The sequence below is a fragment of the Pelophylax lessonae genome (assembly GCF_965119305.1).
Source record: "Pelophylax lessonae genome assembly, chromosome: 2".
Taxonomy (NCBI): domain Eukaryota; kingdom Metazoa; phylum Chordata; class Amphibia; order Anura; family Ranidae; genus Pelophylax; species Pelophylax lessonae.
Window position 1 is genome coordinate 124,300,521 of NC_138769.1, and position 15,529 is coordinate 124,316,049.

Below are 15,529 nucleotides of genomic sequence, written 5' to 3' on the forward strand. Positions count from 1 at the left end.
TTAAAGTATAGCTAAACGGAAAACTTTTTTTTTTTTTTTAAGTTTTGGATTAAGTGCAGAGGGATTAGAACCCCTCTCTGTTTTTATCGCTTTCTGTGCCCCTGTTAGGGAGATTCACCCCCTATTTACTTTTATAATTGAAAGTAGAAGGAAAACCCAATGGATTGTCCCCAGAAAAGTAATAGAGGGAAAATCTTTCAATGAGGACACTAGTTCTGGTGACCTGGGGGTCCCCAAGAAATTCCCCTTAATTTGCAGGGATTTCCTCTCACTTCCTGTTTGGCCATGGGACAGGAAATGAAGGGAAATCTCTGCAATGGGACAGATATGGAGGAAAAACAAATCTTACATGGTTTATAACCCACCCTTGCTTTATCCAAAATGAAAAAAAAGTGTTGCATATAGTTCTACTTTAAGCCCATGTGTACTCCAGAAGCTGGTCGAATAGGCATGCCCGGAAAACCCAGCATCTGGTCAGCGATGGCAGTCAATGTCTGCGAGCACTGACCGGTGTGTTCTGGAGGAGAGTTGCCCCCCTGTCAGAACACAATAGCTCAGCAGGGAGATCACTGTGCTAGCATCCGAAAGTACATCGAGCTCCTCCTGGTTGAACGAAATAAAAAAAAACAAAGTGTGTACCAGGTTTAAATCATAGGTTGTTTAGAACCCTGGAATTTTTTAGTGCAGCCATTCTTCTCTTGAACTTGTGGGGAGTCGTTGGGGTGTGCCCAGTCAGATCAAGCGCTGGTTAGGGTGTTTCCCCCAGTGACCAGTAATAGAAGCTAAATACATGTTGTAAGCATTCCAGAAATAAATGTGGAGAAACAAAATCAACAAAGGCCATTAGCTTTAGAATATGGTATTTTTTTGTAGAAGTGTTTAAGGAACCACGCAGTTTGGCACTAGAGATCAAATTTCTGGTACTGTAGATACTTGCCTTTTCTCTTATGAGCACTGGAACACGAGTCCCTGAGAACATCCGTCTGCAGCTAATTTGTGGATGTGGCACATTGGAGATGTTCCCTCGTGTCTGGATGGGGGTGAAATGCATCAGGGTGTGTATTTTGGTGAGTACATGAAGGCTGAGGCCACTTTTTAAGGTTTATTCACATGGGCTGGTTGGCAGTAGCAGCCCATGTGAAGCACAAGCTTACACCAAGTGCTCTGGGACACAAGGATATGCTTTCCCCTCTACTTTGAGTGGCACCAAAAGCAATATAACACGTTGTAGGAAGAGGAGCAATTGAAGCCCAGACATTTTCCATTGTTATGGAAACCCTCTGTGTTTTGATAAAGCATTTTCAGTGGTCAAAGATTTTCATTATCAACATCCCTGCCCAGCGGCTAGAATTGCTAAGATTTGTTAAACTCTCTGGACTCATCAGGCCATATTCATTCGGTCTAGAACAAACGTGTTGACTTACCATATCAGGCACTAGAGCAGAAGGGAACGAGAAGAAAGAAGAAAATATTATACCTCAAATGTAAAGACTGGATGGAAGGGAAAGTGAAGGCGTAATACTAATCAAATGCTGGTTGTCATTTGTCACTTGAATTTTCAGCAACTCAAATGCAGTTACCAAAGGCAACAAGGCAGCATTGCTTGGAGGCTCTCATGTGTTACTAGTGGAAGAAACGGGATCTGCTTTTTGTCTCACTTTGTGAACCTTGACTGACTTTTGTTCAGACTTTTTCTGCAAAGAAAAGAGCTTGGTGATATAGATTCTCCAGCAGTACTTCCATTGCTGTCATATGTCTATTATTGCTTGCAAACACACCCCTACACTAGCCCACCTGGCATGCTGACGATTGCCTTTCATCGGGGTGTTGTATATCAGCGCCTTTGTTTTTTTTACCACTGTGCTAGTCATATCATTGAAAAACATTGTGCAGTTCAGTGATATCTCTCCGATTGAGTGATTTTCAGCTTGTGGCAGGTAATGCTCTGAAAGAACGCAGGTTTTTGCCTCTGGTAATGCTGGCTCCAGGCCCAATGTTTCTGAATTGGATTTCTATAGTAAATGATATGGATGTCCCGTTCCACTTTTATGTCTTTCTCTGTAACTCGTGTGGTGACAATTGAATTTCACAGCAGAGGTACTTCACAGTGCTGACTATGAATACAGAGGCTTGCCAGGGGAGAATTTAGCATGAGGCTGGGCCAAGACTTGTTGTTCTATGGCGGATCAGAAATAAACAGTGCTTTCTTCAGAGATATGTGGAATGTTGCACTGATGCTGTAAGTTGTTACGAAAGTATATGAGCTCCTTATCGTCTACCTCTATGTTAATATGTTCATATTACTCTGGTTAGTCATTGAAGAACTTAGTTATGTGTTATTTTCATTCCTTTCTGAGAATGAATTATGGGCTTTCTATTTACTTAGGGGTATAGTCATCAGCTTAGAACGTAAACAGAACCCCAATCATATATCTCTCCAATAATCTGTAAATTCAAATGAAATGTTCAATCTATTTTTAAATCAACAGATTTTATAAAATTAAACCTGGCGATTCTGCCATGAAGGTTCTTGTTCAGGAACTCATTATGGGGTGACTGCGCTTTGTCCCTTTCAAATATCAAATTGCCCTGATGCGACCAGGGGCTTATTGTCAAAGCCTAATTGAACAAGCTGAAGTTAGAAGCTGATTGGCTACCATGCACAGCTGCACCAGATTCAGCGTGGTCCCGTTTTTGTAATTCTGTGTCAGCACTCCTTAAGCATGCACTGGCCTGCAATAACAAATAGCCACCACTGGAGTGCATATAGACCAGAAATCGCTATAAGGGTCTGTGTTGATAGACATTTGGCTTGTTTCGCTGGCAGTTTGATATCCATTTGAGACACTTCAGAGATCATTAAGTATTTAGTGACAGGTGCATATGACCTGCATTTGAGCATCTTCTAACCTGCATTTGACCTGCTTAATGTGGGTTTTGCATCCCCATGACTTGTGTGAGAATCCAAGACCCGCTTAGAGTGAGCAAAAGTCCTTTGACATAAGCCCTATGGTGGTTGAAGGAGGTCAGTAGCACTTAGATTTAAAAAAAAAAAAAAAGAAAAAAAATAATTTCAGTTTGATAAACAGCGCTTTACCATAGGAATGTCATCCAGTTAGCATTTACATTTATTTTACCATCCCTTGGAAAACCAGAGCTGTTTGAAGCATGAAGCTTTTTTTAACCACTTTACCACCGGAGGATTTTGCTGTCTTCCGTCCAGGCCACTTTTTGCGATTCGGCGCTGTGCGACTTCAACTGACAATTGCGCGGTCGTGCGACGCCGTACCCAAACGAAATTTACGTCCTTTTTTTCCCACAAACAGAGCTTTCTTTTGGTGGTATTTGATCACCTGTGCGATTTTTACTTTTTGCGCTATAAACAAAAAAAGAGCGTTTATTTTGAAAAAATAACAATATTTTTAACATTTTTTTATATGAAATTCCCCCCAAAAAAGATGTAAAAACCAATTTTTTAAAAAATTTTTGGCCAATTTGTTTTATGCTACATATGTTTGGTAAAAAAAATCGCAATAAGCGTATTTTGATTGGTTTGCGCAAAAGTTATTGCGTTTACTAACAAAGGGAAAGATTTCTGTCATTTTTGGTGTTTTTTTTTTAACGCGTAATGGCGGCGATCTGCGATTTTTTTTGCGGGACTGCGACATTGCGGCGGACAGATCGGACCCTTGACTGACATTTTTGACACTTTTGGGGGTACCAGTGACATTACTGCAGTAATCAGTGCTATATATATGCACTGTTACTGTAAAAATGACACTGGCAGGGAAGGGGTTAATTTTATTGGAGAGGGAGGGGTTAATGTATGCCTGGTGCTTACTGACGTGTAGGGGGGGAGGTGACTGTGTGAGTCATGGACAGATCGGATGTCCAGCTATGCTGAACAGTCCGATCTGTCACTCCCTGTCACTATGGAGATCCGCCCGCTGTGTTTACACACAGCGGGCGGATCTCCAGACTCGATCCCCGACGATCGGGTAAGAGCAGCGGCGATCGCCGCTGCTCCTCCCCTGGCCCGACTCCCGCTGTGAATGAAAACAGCGGAAGCGAGCCTCCGGCGGCGCGCAAGCGCCGCCCAGAAGGGGGAGTGTCCAACGACGTTAATACTACGTCGCTGGACGATAACAAACCACTCTGCCGCAGTAGTATTACTGTGAGCGGTTCTAAAGTGGTTAAATAGCTGGACAATAACAGTTGGTTGTTAAGAGGTGATCAAACAGTTTATTTCTTTAGGCACCTTCCAGCATTTTCTGGAATAAGGGTGATCCACTGCCCTTTCAATGAAAGACACAGACAATTGAGTACTGTCCGCGATACTTTTTTTTTTATTTGCACTAACATACAATTGTATGTTAGTGCAAATAAAAAAAGTATCACGGACAGTGCTCAATTGTCTCTGTCGCAAGTGCACTAATAAGGCTACAATGACCTCAAGAATGAAAGACATAAAAACCAAAGTATTGTTACAAAATACATTAGTGCTTTTCTTCATATTTAAGGATGGACTGAATTCCTGTTTTATATTGAAATATCACAAAAACTCTAGCCTGCATAGGCAGAGAAAAGGATCATGTCCATGTGGCTTAACCCTTGTGATGTTATGCACAAAAATGATTGTTTATTCAGGCCTGTGGCAGTATACAAAATGTTTAATGGTATTAAACCCAAAAGCAAGCATTATATTGCAGCTTACGAATTTTTACATGTTGTGGCTGCATATGTTCAGTTTTTTTAAGGCTTTCTTTCTTTTATTTTAACCTGGTGATCTGGATAGCAATTATTTTGTGTTGTGTGTGTGTGTGTGATTTATTTTTAACAGAATAAGCTGTCCTCTAGATGTAGCAGTTAGAGGTTTGGGACAAACCATTTACCACTGACAGGGGTGCTAACAATGGTCAGCTTTTATTTATGTAAAACCTTTATTCCAAAAGGAGAAAAATGTTGCTGTAACTGCCTAAAACGTGTTCGCTGGAGTTTTACTTCCATTTGTTTGGTCTAAATCTGCTAGTACATCTAAATTTTCCCTCCCCCAGACTAACGAGTCTGCTGTCCAGAGGTGCCCCCTGTGCTCCTTCATCCAGAGTGGGGGCACTTTAATACAGGAGGTGTGTTACTGGCCAGATCCCAGCAATAACAAGCATGTTATACTTGGCTGCTCTTTGCAATAGAATTGCACAGAGTATCCCCGAACCTCCTTTTCTTGGGTCCCCTGCTGTTGCTCCTGGCTCCTCATCTTCCTGGTGTGCCACCATAGGAAACCGCTTCCTATTGTGTCACACCTGCAGGCTCAATCCTGAGCTGCACTGCTCGCATCCATCGACAGATAGCGGGGCTAGGCCCTGCCCCTGCTCCTTGAAAAAGTTTCATTTATAAGTAGCACCTGAAAGTTACATTCTCTTTTCACTTCTGTTATAACTATTGTAAACATCATACAGACCCCCCCCCATAGACACACACCACCCACCTCCTGATGGTTTTCACCATATTTGTAGAACATACAGATTTAGGGGGTCTAGCCTAACGCAGTGATTTAAACTGCCATGTGAAACCAATCTTTTTGTTGAAGTCTTTGAGACCCAGTTCAGACAGGGGCGAAGCGACTTGCTGGGGCGACCTGTGAAGTCGCGGTGCACAGCGTGCCCCGTGACCTCGGCGCGACATGCACGTACTTCATATAATTGAAGTCAATGCAAGTCGCCTCCAGGTTGCCCTAAAGTAGTACAGGACCCTTTTTCTAAGTCGGAGCGACTTGTGTCGCTCCTATTAGAACGGGTCCTGTACTATTCAATGGCGAGCGACCCACCGTGACTTGTCAGGCGACCAAGTCGCCTGACAAGTCGCGCTAGTGTGAATGGGGTCTTAAGAGACTATAGAAGCCAAGGGGTGACTCAAGCCACCAGTACCCACCCAAGAGGAATAGATCTGAGTTTGGTTGACTTATTATAATGCAATGCATACAGAATTTGGTTCTGTAACCAGAGTTTCCTTTAAATTTGTTTAGACAATTTGTTTAACCAAATTAAGGTAACTGCTTATTTGCTGATAGGGACTTTAGTACTTTGCATTTTCATGTTGTCTGCCTTATCAGAGGCTCTGGAGAGAGGTGCTGTTTGTCTAATAAAGAGGCACAGCCGGATTTTACAGTTTACCAATCAAGAGTTTCAGTACTGTTTGAATCATTGGGGATAAAGCAACTCTGTATTTTTAATGCATGACTAACTTAACTTGTGATTTAGAGATGCATCACTGGGAACAGAGGCTGTAATTCATGTTTGTAACATAAATAGTACATGCAGTAGACATCAGCCACTGAGCCGTTCCATTCTTGTGTTTTTGTTTTATAATTTACAATATTCTTGATTATGTTTAAAATATTGAGCAGTGTATGATACATTAATTCATTGCTATCACCCATGGCATTCGCAAATTAATCTAGAATGGAAGAAAATGTAATATACACATGATCTTTTAGATTGTAAGCTCTAATGAGCAATGTTATTGTGATTGTACTGTCTGGTCTTATGTTGTAAAGCACTGCGTAAACTATTGACACTTTATAAATTCTGTATAATAATAATAATAATGAGCCAGTATAAGTAAATTTAAAATCCAGGTAAATTAGACATGGTCAAAAACAAACTTGATTAAAAAATCTGAATTTGTAAATCTGTGATTTAACCAGGAAGGGCTTCCCAAGAACTTGGACTTCTACTTAATTGCAAATAAACATTTTGCCATATGTCTGAAGTGTTGTTCCTCCTACAGCATTTAAAGAGATGTGAGATTTTTTTTCCCCCTGTTTTCCATATGTGTGAAGTAAAGATGTCTTTCTTTTGCATCATTTGAGACATAGCTGGCAAAAAGGTTGGGTTTGGTAAAACTCAAGTTCCTAAAGAGAACCTCTGGCAAACAAGCCCCCCCGCCCCCATTTTTTTTTCTTTTTTTTTTAAATGACCCTATTTACATTTAATAAACTCACCCATCCAGTGGATCCAGCGTTGTCCCTCTGAGATCCCCTTACGCCCAGCCACAGCTCCGTCCCGCACCGTCATGTTCTCTCTGCTGTCATTGAGAGGCCCACTGGATCTTCCGGGTTCAGTAGGCAGGCCACTCGATGACACACCGATAGGCCCTCCTCCTCCTTTCCTTGCATGAAAGGCTAAGCCTCCTGGAATATTTGACGTGTTTATCCCAGGAGCCACAGCAGGCAGGATGTGCGTCAATCGCCTAAGGCCCTGATATTACTGCAGGGTGAGAAGAGGGGTGGAATAGAAGGAACGTGAGGAAGAGGGTGAAGGTCTGCTTTAGTTTGTGCGAACAGTGCTAGCTCAACTAAGGCAGCCAGGGGCCATTGCAGAGGAACAGCGCAGCTGATACTAACGTGAAAGTATTAGTCTTGTGTCTGCATGTGCCAAAACTCTGTATTTATTTATTATAGGTATTTATATAGTGCTGACAATTTACGCAGCACTTTACATGTATATGTGAACATTTGTACATTCATCAGTCCCTGTATAAGGTCCCTAAGTCCCATTCATACATACAGATACAGTACCAGGGCCAAGTTAGATAGGAGCCAATTTACCTACCAGCATGTCTTTAGAGTGTTGGAGTTACCTGGAGTACCTGGGGGAAACCCATGCAAACACAGTGAGAAAATGCCAACTCCACGCAGATAGTGCCATGGTTGGGATTCAAACCAATGACGCTAGTGCTGTCAGGTGGGAGTTTTAACCACATGATATTGAATGCCCAGTTAAAATGACCTTTCTTTTTTAAATGTGATCCATTTTGTTTCTATAATGTTGTTTAGCACTGACTATTGATCTATTACTAACCTGGGCAGAAATGACAGGGATTATCAGTCACCAGGGACAGAAGTGGGCAATTTCATTGTGGGCCGCATTAGAATTATGGTCTCCCTCAGAGGGCCAGTTCTATCTGTAGTCCACCACTATCCGAAGTCAAAAGCCCCCATCCTCCCTTACATCACAGTGCATCCCCTTTACCATGTGCTGCTGCTGGGAAGAAGTTGGAGGCAGAGCTGCGAAAGAAGCAACTCCAGGGTCTGGAGGAGGGCTGGAGTCAGCTGCCAGAGTCTGCTGAATGCTGAGACCAGTGGAGGCAGTAGAGGAGGGGGTGCTGCGGCTGCACAGAGAGGTACAGGATCTGTAGGAGGAGTTGTCCTCCTCTCTGCTGCAAACTGCTGAGGTCCTCTCTGCAGCTGCAGGGGGGAAGCACAGGATCTGGCAAAGGAGTTCTGTCCTCTCTGCTGCTGTCTGCTGAGACAAGGTGAAGGCAGAGATGCAGCAGCTGCAGGAGAGGTGCAAGGGCCACATACACATGAAATGGCCTGGAGGGCCGGATTCAGCCTGCAGGCCTTGTGTTTAAAACCTGTGGGCTACAGGAACAGGAGTGCCTAGGCACATTTCCTGAAGGAACCAAATCAAAAGGTAGATATTATAGGGTACTGATTACCCACAATTAACTTTTTCTAAATATTACGTATGATGAAGCAGATCTTTACTTTTTGGGGTATAGATTCAGATTATTTCCTATAGCCGTATTCAGATAACATATGTAACAATGGGGTAGTCTTTTGTCATTTTAATGCATGAGCCTGAATTACCCTTAAGATAATTAAACCCCTTGCTAGAGGTTATCATCCATTGAATGGTTTATTATTGTGTAGAATCCACCCTGAAACTCGTGGTTAACCAACATCCACAATAAAGAGCCAATAATAATGTTGTACAGGCAAACAAATGTGCTGTGCTCCAAGCTGCTGCCAGCAGAACAATGCATTCAGCAGAACAACAACATAGAAATGCTAAATGTAGCTGTACTCAACATCTTGTGTAATTGCACAACCCATGAAATTGTCACCTGAGCATCTGTAGAGCTCAATGCCATTTATTGTGTTGTGGAAATACTCTGCTATTCTTCGCTGTTTAGCATTAAATGTCACCCTGAGTCTCCACAAACTGACAGCGTGTTTGCTAGAGCCGACTCTTCATGTAATATGCACCACCTGTGTGTGCCTGATCGCCGTTGGGAATTCAATCCGGGGTTTAGCTTGTTTGTTTAACAAAGCCAACAGTAATAGAAAAATATGAGTAAAGCACAGGGACAGCTATGATGTGTCTGTCCATGTGCTGCCATGACTGCTAATTCTTCTAGAAAGCCAAAGATCCCTTCAAGGACTGCTGAGAGGCAAATATCTAGATAGCTCATGTCATCTAGGAAAAAATACAATTTGCACTTTGCTCTAGGACCATTCCAAACAATACCAAACAGGCAATAGCATATCTAATATGTCTCTGTATTTATAAAAAATTTGCATAACAATTTGCCCAGCGAAAGTGCATATGCATTGATTCTATGTGAATGGGGCAAAAAAAAAAAAATACTAAAATAAAAACAAAAGACTATGTTCTTCATTGAAATAAAAAAATACTGCATTTGGCCAGGGACTTCCTATGATACTTGGCGCTATCTAGTGGCCAAATGCATTTTTTGGTCTGTTTGCACAGAATGAATATGTACATGCACTTATACTGGGTGAATTTGTGATTCATTTTTTTGGTATATAAATACAACCCTAAGCTTTAGAAAATATATGCATTTCGTGGCAAATAAATCCTTCTGGCAATGTTTTATTAAGCGGAACTGTACTGTTTAATGCTTCTTTAAAATATTCATATTAAAAACATCAACCTTACGGACAACTTGTCTAACGGCAAATCTGAAAAAAAAAAAAAAGATGTTGCAGTCTTTAATGATTTGAAACACTCTCAATACTTCTAATCAAATAAAAAGCCATCTAACCTTCAGAAGTAGCCATTCTTTGTGGGTCTAGGCAGCTGGGTTTATATGGATTATCATTAGATCTGGGTCTGTAAAAAAGAACATGGATTCTAGTGTGCTTGGTGTTTTAGTTGGGAATAAGCTCCATAAAATACATTTTAATTTTACATGAGGGGAAAATATGCCTTATATTATTTAAAATGGCATTTGTTCCTTGATCGTTTAACTTGGAGAAAACAAGCACATATGCCCCCTCTTTAACTTGTACTGTGGATCTAAATGAAAAATAATGCTGTTGGTATTGAGTGAGCTGCTATAAAAATGTGTAATGTGTGTGCGACTTAACCACTTTGATGAAAAACACATAACTTTCTGTTGCCTGGCTTTTTAGAATCCTGAAAGCTCTGAGCAATTTGATGGCCAACGAACTAGAGTTGCATATTTTTTTTTGCTAATAGCTTTCTAGTATATTATGTGATTAACCTAATGTACAGATGTGTTGCATCTTATTTAAGCAATAATGACAGACTTGGCAGAATGCGTCAAAATTCAGTTCAAGAGAATGTCTTTAGAATCCCTTTTTTTTTTTCATTTGGTAATTGTGAAAGTTGCATTTTGCTCATCATGGGAAAGCATAGTGTATCTTTCATTTAAAGTACTCCATTCTGCATAATAAGCCCAGGACATGTTCAGAAAATGGACTACTTTATAAAAAGTCCCTAGGCCTGTGACAGCTGGGTATACAGTAGGTGCAGGTCTGAATGTTTGCTTGTCCCTGGCTAGTCTAATAGTAGTTAGTCACATTCAACTGGTTCTGTAATGTTGAAGATGTTCTGTAGCTAGTCCATGCTGGTTCTTTAGCTCTGAGTGTCTGTAAAATACCCAAGAGTTTACATTGCTCAGCAATAATATTATGACCACTCAAAGTAAAGTGAATAACATTGATTATTTTGTTCCAATGGCATGTGAAAGTGGGTGGTATGTTTTAGGTTGCAAGTGAACATGTCCCTGAAGTTGATGTGTTGACACCGGAAAAATTGGTACGCGTAAGGATTTGAGCGACTTTGACAAGGCCCAAATTTTAATAGCTAGACAACAGGGTCAGAGCAACTCCAAACTTAAGCTTTTGTGGGATGTTCCTGCAGTGCTCAGGACCTACCAAAAGTGGTCCAAGGAAGAAAAACTGGAAAACCGCAACAGGATCATGGGTGCCCAAGGCTCAATGATGAATGGGGGGAGCAAAGGCTGGCTTGTGTACTCCAATCCAATGGAAGAGCTCCTATAGCTGAAATTGCTGAAAAAGTTATTGCTGGTTTGATTGAAAGGTGTCAGAACACTCCATGCTTTGCAGTTTGTTGCGTATGGGGCTGTGTAGTCGCAGATCGGTGCTGCCCCGTGTTCACAGCTAAAAGAGCGTACAAAGGATTTGTGTGGATCTGGATCACAGAGCAATGGAAGAAGGTGTCTTCAATGTGTTGACTTGGCCTCCAAATTCTCCAGATCTCAATTTATTTGAGCATCATCCCAACACATCACATCACTGTTTGGAGGACTTAAAGGAACTGCTGCTGGCAACTTGGTGCCAGATATCACAGCATAGTCTAGTGCAGTCAATGCCTAAACGGGTCAGGGCTGTTTTGGTGGCAAAAAAGGGACCCACTCAATAGTAGGTATCGTAGGTGCTTATAATGTTATGGCTGATCGGTGTAGATCCACATAGAGACCTGGGCATGCTATGAAACGTCTCCAGCGTTTCAAAACCAATCCAGTTGAATTGGACAAACTATTACTAGATATACCTTGACCTGATGATTAACGACCTTGAGACAAATTGTCTGTGGCCACTCTTACTCCTTGGCATGTTGTACCTGGCGTACTACAATATTGCCATTTATTCATATTAGGGATCGACCAATTATCGACAAAGCCGATATATCGAGGGCTGATCTGCACTTCCCCGATATATCGGAATCGGCCCCTGAGGTTACCGATATTGCCGGTATTTAGGGAAAGTGCTGTACCGGAGTGATGCCTGCAGCTAGAGGCATCACCCTGGTACCGGCGTCCATAGCCGTCGGTCGGCTGTCTTGTAATGATAACCGATGCGGCTGAGAAGCCGCTCGGCTGTCATTACAAGGAGCGGGAGGGGACGTCCCCCCCCTCTCGCCACCTTCCGGGGCTCGCCCAGGTCTCCCGTCCCACCGGGAGACCCGGGCATCCTACCTGCACGGCCGCCGAAGCGAAGACCCAATCAAAGCCGCATTCAGCTCTGATCGGGTCTCCATGTAAAAACCCAGAAGTGATGTCATGACATCACTTTCGGGTACTCGGCGCCAAATTAAAGAAAATGACAGCATTCAAAACAGCCAAACTTGGCGTTTTGAATGCTTTTAAGTGCAGAGGAGGGGTTTGGGGTCTTTTAGACCCCCAGATCCCTCCACAACAGTACTTGTGTAGAAAAAAAAAAATGTTTTAAATGTCCGAAAATATCGGCCGATACCGCTATGTGATGACCAAAATATCGCTATCGGCAATAAAAAAAACGATATCGGTCGATCACTAATTCATATAACCATACTGTTAAATCATGAAAACAATGTAATCTAAAGCTCTTTTTTGGGGGGATGACCAATTCTTTTGCAGGGATTACCTGATTATGGTAACATTAACTTCATAAAGTGCCTTTCCCTTGGATACACTGTATTTTTCATGTTATTTGGAGACACTTTTCTGCCACTGTCCAGCTCCGTGTGGTTTACTGCTTTCTGCATTTGACTATAAAAGCAATTCGATTCCAGTGTAAGAGGAAATCCTTCAGAAAAAAAAAAAAGGTCTGGATGATTTTTAGTAAAACCCTTGCCTGTAAGTAGAAGTGGAAGTAAGTGGAAATCTCGAACAGGGATAAAGAACGAATTGAGGGTCTGGCCTTCCCTTATTCTAAAAATAAAAGAAAGATTTCCCGTCCTTCATGTCTTGGTGATCATGTGGCCATCAGGATAGAGATCTCTCTGAATAGAGCCATGGACCACAACAAAAACCTGACTGTTTGTAATCCTTTTCCTGCTTTAGCCATATTTTTATGTGCCTTGGGTTGCATTTAAATGAGCTATTGTCTTCCCTAAATAAAGCTAACAATCTCTCCAGCATGGTAACAAGTCATTACTATTTATTTGGTTTAATATGATGGGACTAACTCCCCAGAGTTCTGCTGTGTAAAATATTATATTCTGAGGTCAACTTTCTGTCCATAAAACCTTCACTCGTCATCAGACCACTCTATGCTGCCTGAAGCCTGCATGTCTATACGTTAAACACAGCTGATCCCTTAATACCCGAGAGGACTAGCAGTTGTTTTGTGTAGGCCTGCGGAGAACAATCCTTTTACTCTTAATAAAATTACGGTCCCTACTGGCAGAAGATTAGAAATGCTAAACGGCTTATTTGCATGAGTCATCATTAATTTACAAAGTAATCCCAATGCTCCAGTTCACAAAACTCAGTTTTTTTTTATTTATTTATTAGTACAATGAATTCTTTTTTTCCTCTCCAATTAACTTCTTGAACTTGTAGCGACGCTTTACAAAGCGATTGCAAAGAACCTATTGTGGTGTAAGTATTTGGCACTAGAAACTTTACTGCAAGAAGTCGAGTTTGTTTAAGATAATAGCCGAGTTATCTCCCGCTTTCTCACAAGCTGATGATTGCAGTAATAAGAAATATTCTATAAAAAGCTTACAGAGTGGTGGTTAAGCTATAAAGGCTTAATAATTTTCAGATTGGGTCACCTTAATCTCAATATGTGTGGCTAGCTTTACTGATAAACAGTATCTGTAGTGGCAGTTTTCTTTTTCTTAGGACTCTGTTAATCATATATGTGCTGATTTTCTCTAATTTAAAGGGTATGTCTGAGCAAAATAAATGTATTTAGGGCTGTTTTCATATGGGCATGTATAAGAGCAGTGTGAACAGCAAAGCTTTCGGCAAGCTTCAAGCAGCTCTCTAAGTCTTTAAAGCGCCCTTCAGCTTCGGTTTCAAAATGTTATATTTTAAACTTAATGGGAGTGCTGATTGTCACTTTAAACAAGCTGCTAGCAGGCATTCAACAAGCTAAAAGTAGTGCCAAAGGCTGCTTAGCAGCTTGTTTAAAATTTCAATCAGCCTTTTTTGATAATTTTTCCACGCATTGTACATGCAATTTATTTATTTGACTAATAACCTGAGAGAACCTTGTTTCTCCTTACTTTGTATTTTTCATTGCTGTACTGCTGCTAATTCTCGACACATTTGTTTGACATTCTTTTTGATTCACTTTTATTCAGTTTTCTAAGATTGCAAGTGGCAATTTCATCCTATTTGAATCGTCCTATAGTCGGGGAAGGAAGAAGAGAATGTACATAGGTTCAAGTTATGGCACTTGCAGGCACAGCTAAATGGTATACTTCGTAGTGTGGGTATTTCCTACTTGCTTCTTGTAAAACATTTTCTAAAAAAACTCCATCCTCTATCCTTTAAATCCGAGATCTCCAAATTAGGGCCTGAGGGCCACATCTGACCCACTACATAATTTGACCTGGCCTACAGTAAATTGCCCTTTATTTGCATCATGTGTTTATATGATGCAGGCGGGCTGGCTGCCAACACCATAACTACCAGTGACACTGAGGGGTTGATTTACTAAAACTAGAGAGTTCAAAATCTGGTGTAGCTCTGCATAGAAACCAATCAGCTTCCAGGTTTTATTGTCCAAGTTCAACCCCTTCCTGCTAACGTAAACCAACATGCGGCCTCCGCTTCAAGGGGATGTACCGGGGTGATGCCTGCAGCTAGAGGCATCACCCTGATACCGTTATTTAGACAGTCGGCTTTCTTGTAATAACAACCAATGCGGCCAAGCGGATCGGCTGTTCTTCCAAGCAGTGGGAGGTGACCCCCCCCCCCGCTGCCTTCCGCGGCTCGCCTTGATCTCACTTCCCACTGGGAGGCCCGAACGACCAGCTGGCACTTCCACCGGCGGGCCAAAGACCCGAACAAAGGCGGAATCCCTTCCAGTTACTGAAGCCTTAAAGGTGCCAGATTTAGAAAAATTATATATATCAGTGTTCAAAAGTGTATTTTAAGTGCAAAGGAAGGAATTAGGGTCTTTTAGACCGCAGATCCCTCCATAAAGAGTACCTGTCACTGCTTATTGTTGTCACAAGGGATGTTTACGTTCCTTGTGACAGCAATAAAAGTGATCAAAAATGTTTTTTAAAGGGACGGTGTAAAAATAAAAAAAAATAAAATAAAAGGGGAAATATGTAAGTCGCGCCCGCATATGTAACTAGTGTTCAAACTGTACATTTGAGGTGTCACCACAATTGTTAGAGCAAGAGAAATAATTCCAGCACAAGACCTACTCTGTAACTCTAAACAGGTAACCATCAGAATGTTTTAAAGCGTCGCCTATGGAGATTTTTAAGTACCGTAGTTTGTCACCATTCCACGAGTGTGCGCAATTTTAAAGCATGACATGTTGGGTATCTATTTACAAGGCGTAACATCCTCTTTCACATTATACAAACAAAATTGCGCTAACCTTTACTGTTTTGTTTTTCTTTTTTAATTCATTAAAGTGTATTTCTTCCAAAGAAAATTGCATTTCAAAGTCTGCTGCGCAAATACCGTGTGACATCGCATTGATCGCCATTTTATTCTCCAGGGT

The 15,529-nt window shown here is 41.5% G+C and overlaps 1 protein-coding gene across 7 annotated transcripts in view; it reads left to right on the plus strand.

The window, feature by feature from the left end:
* Positions 1-15,529, plus strand: part of MYO18A (myosin XVIIIA) — a 572,782-nt gene that overhangs the window by 360,251 nt on the left and 197,002 nt on the right. The window lies entirely within an intron of this gene.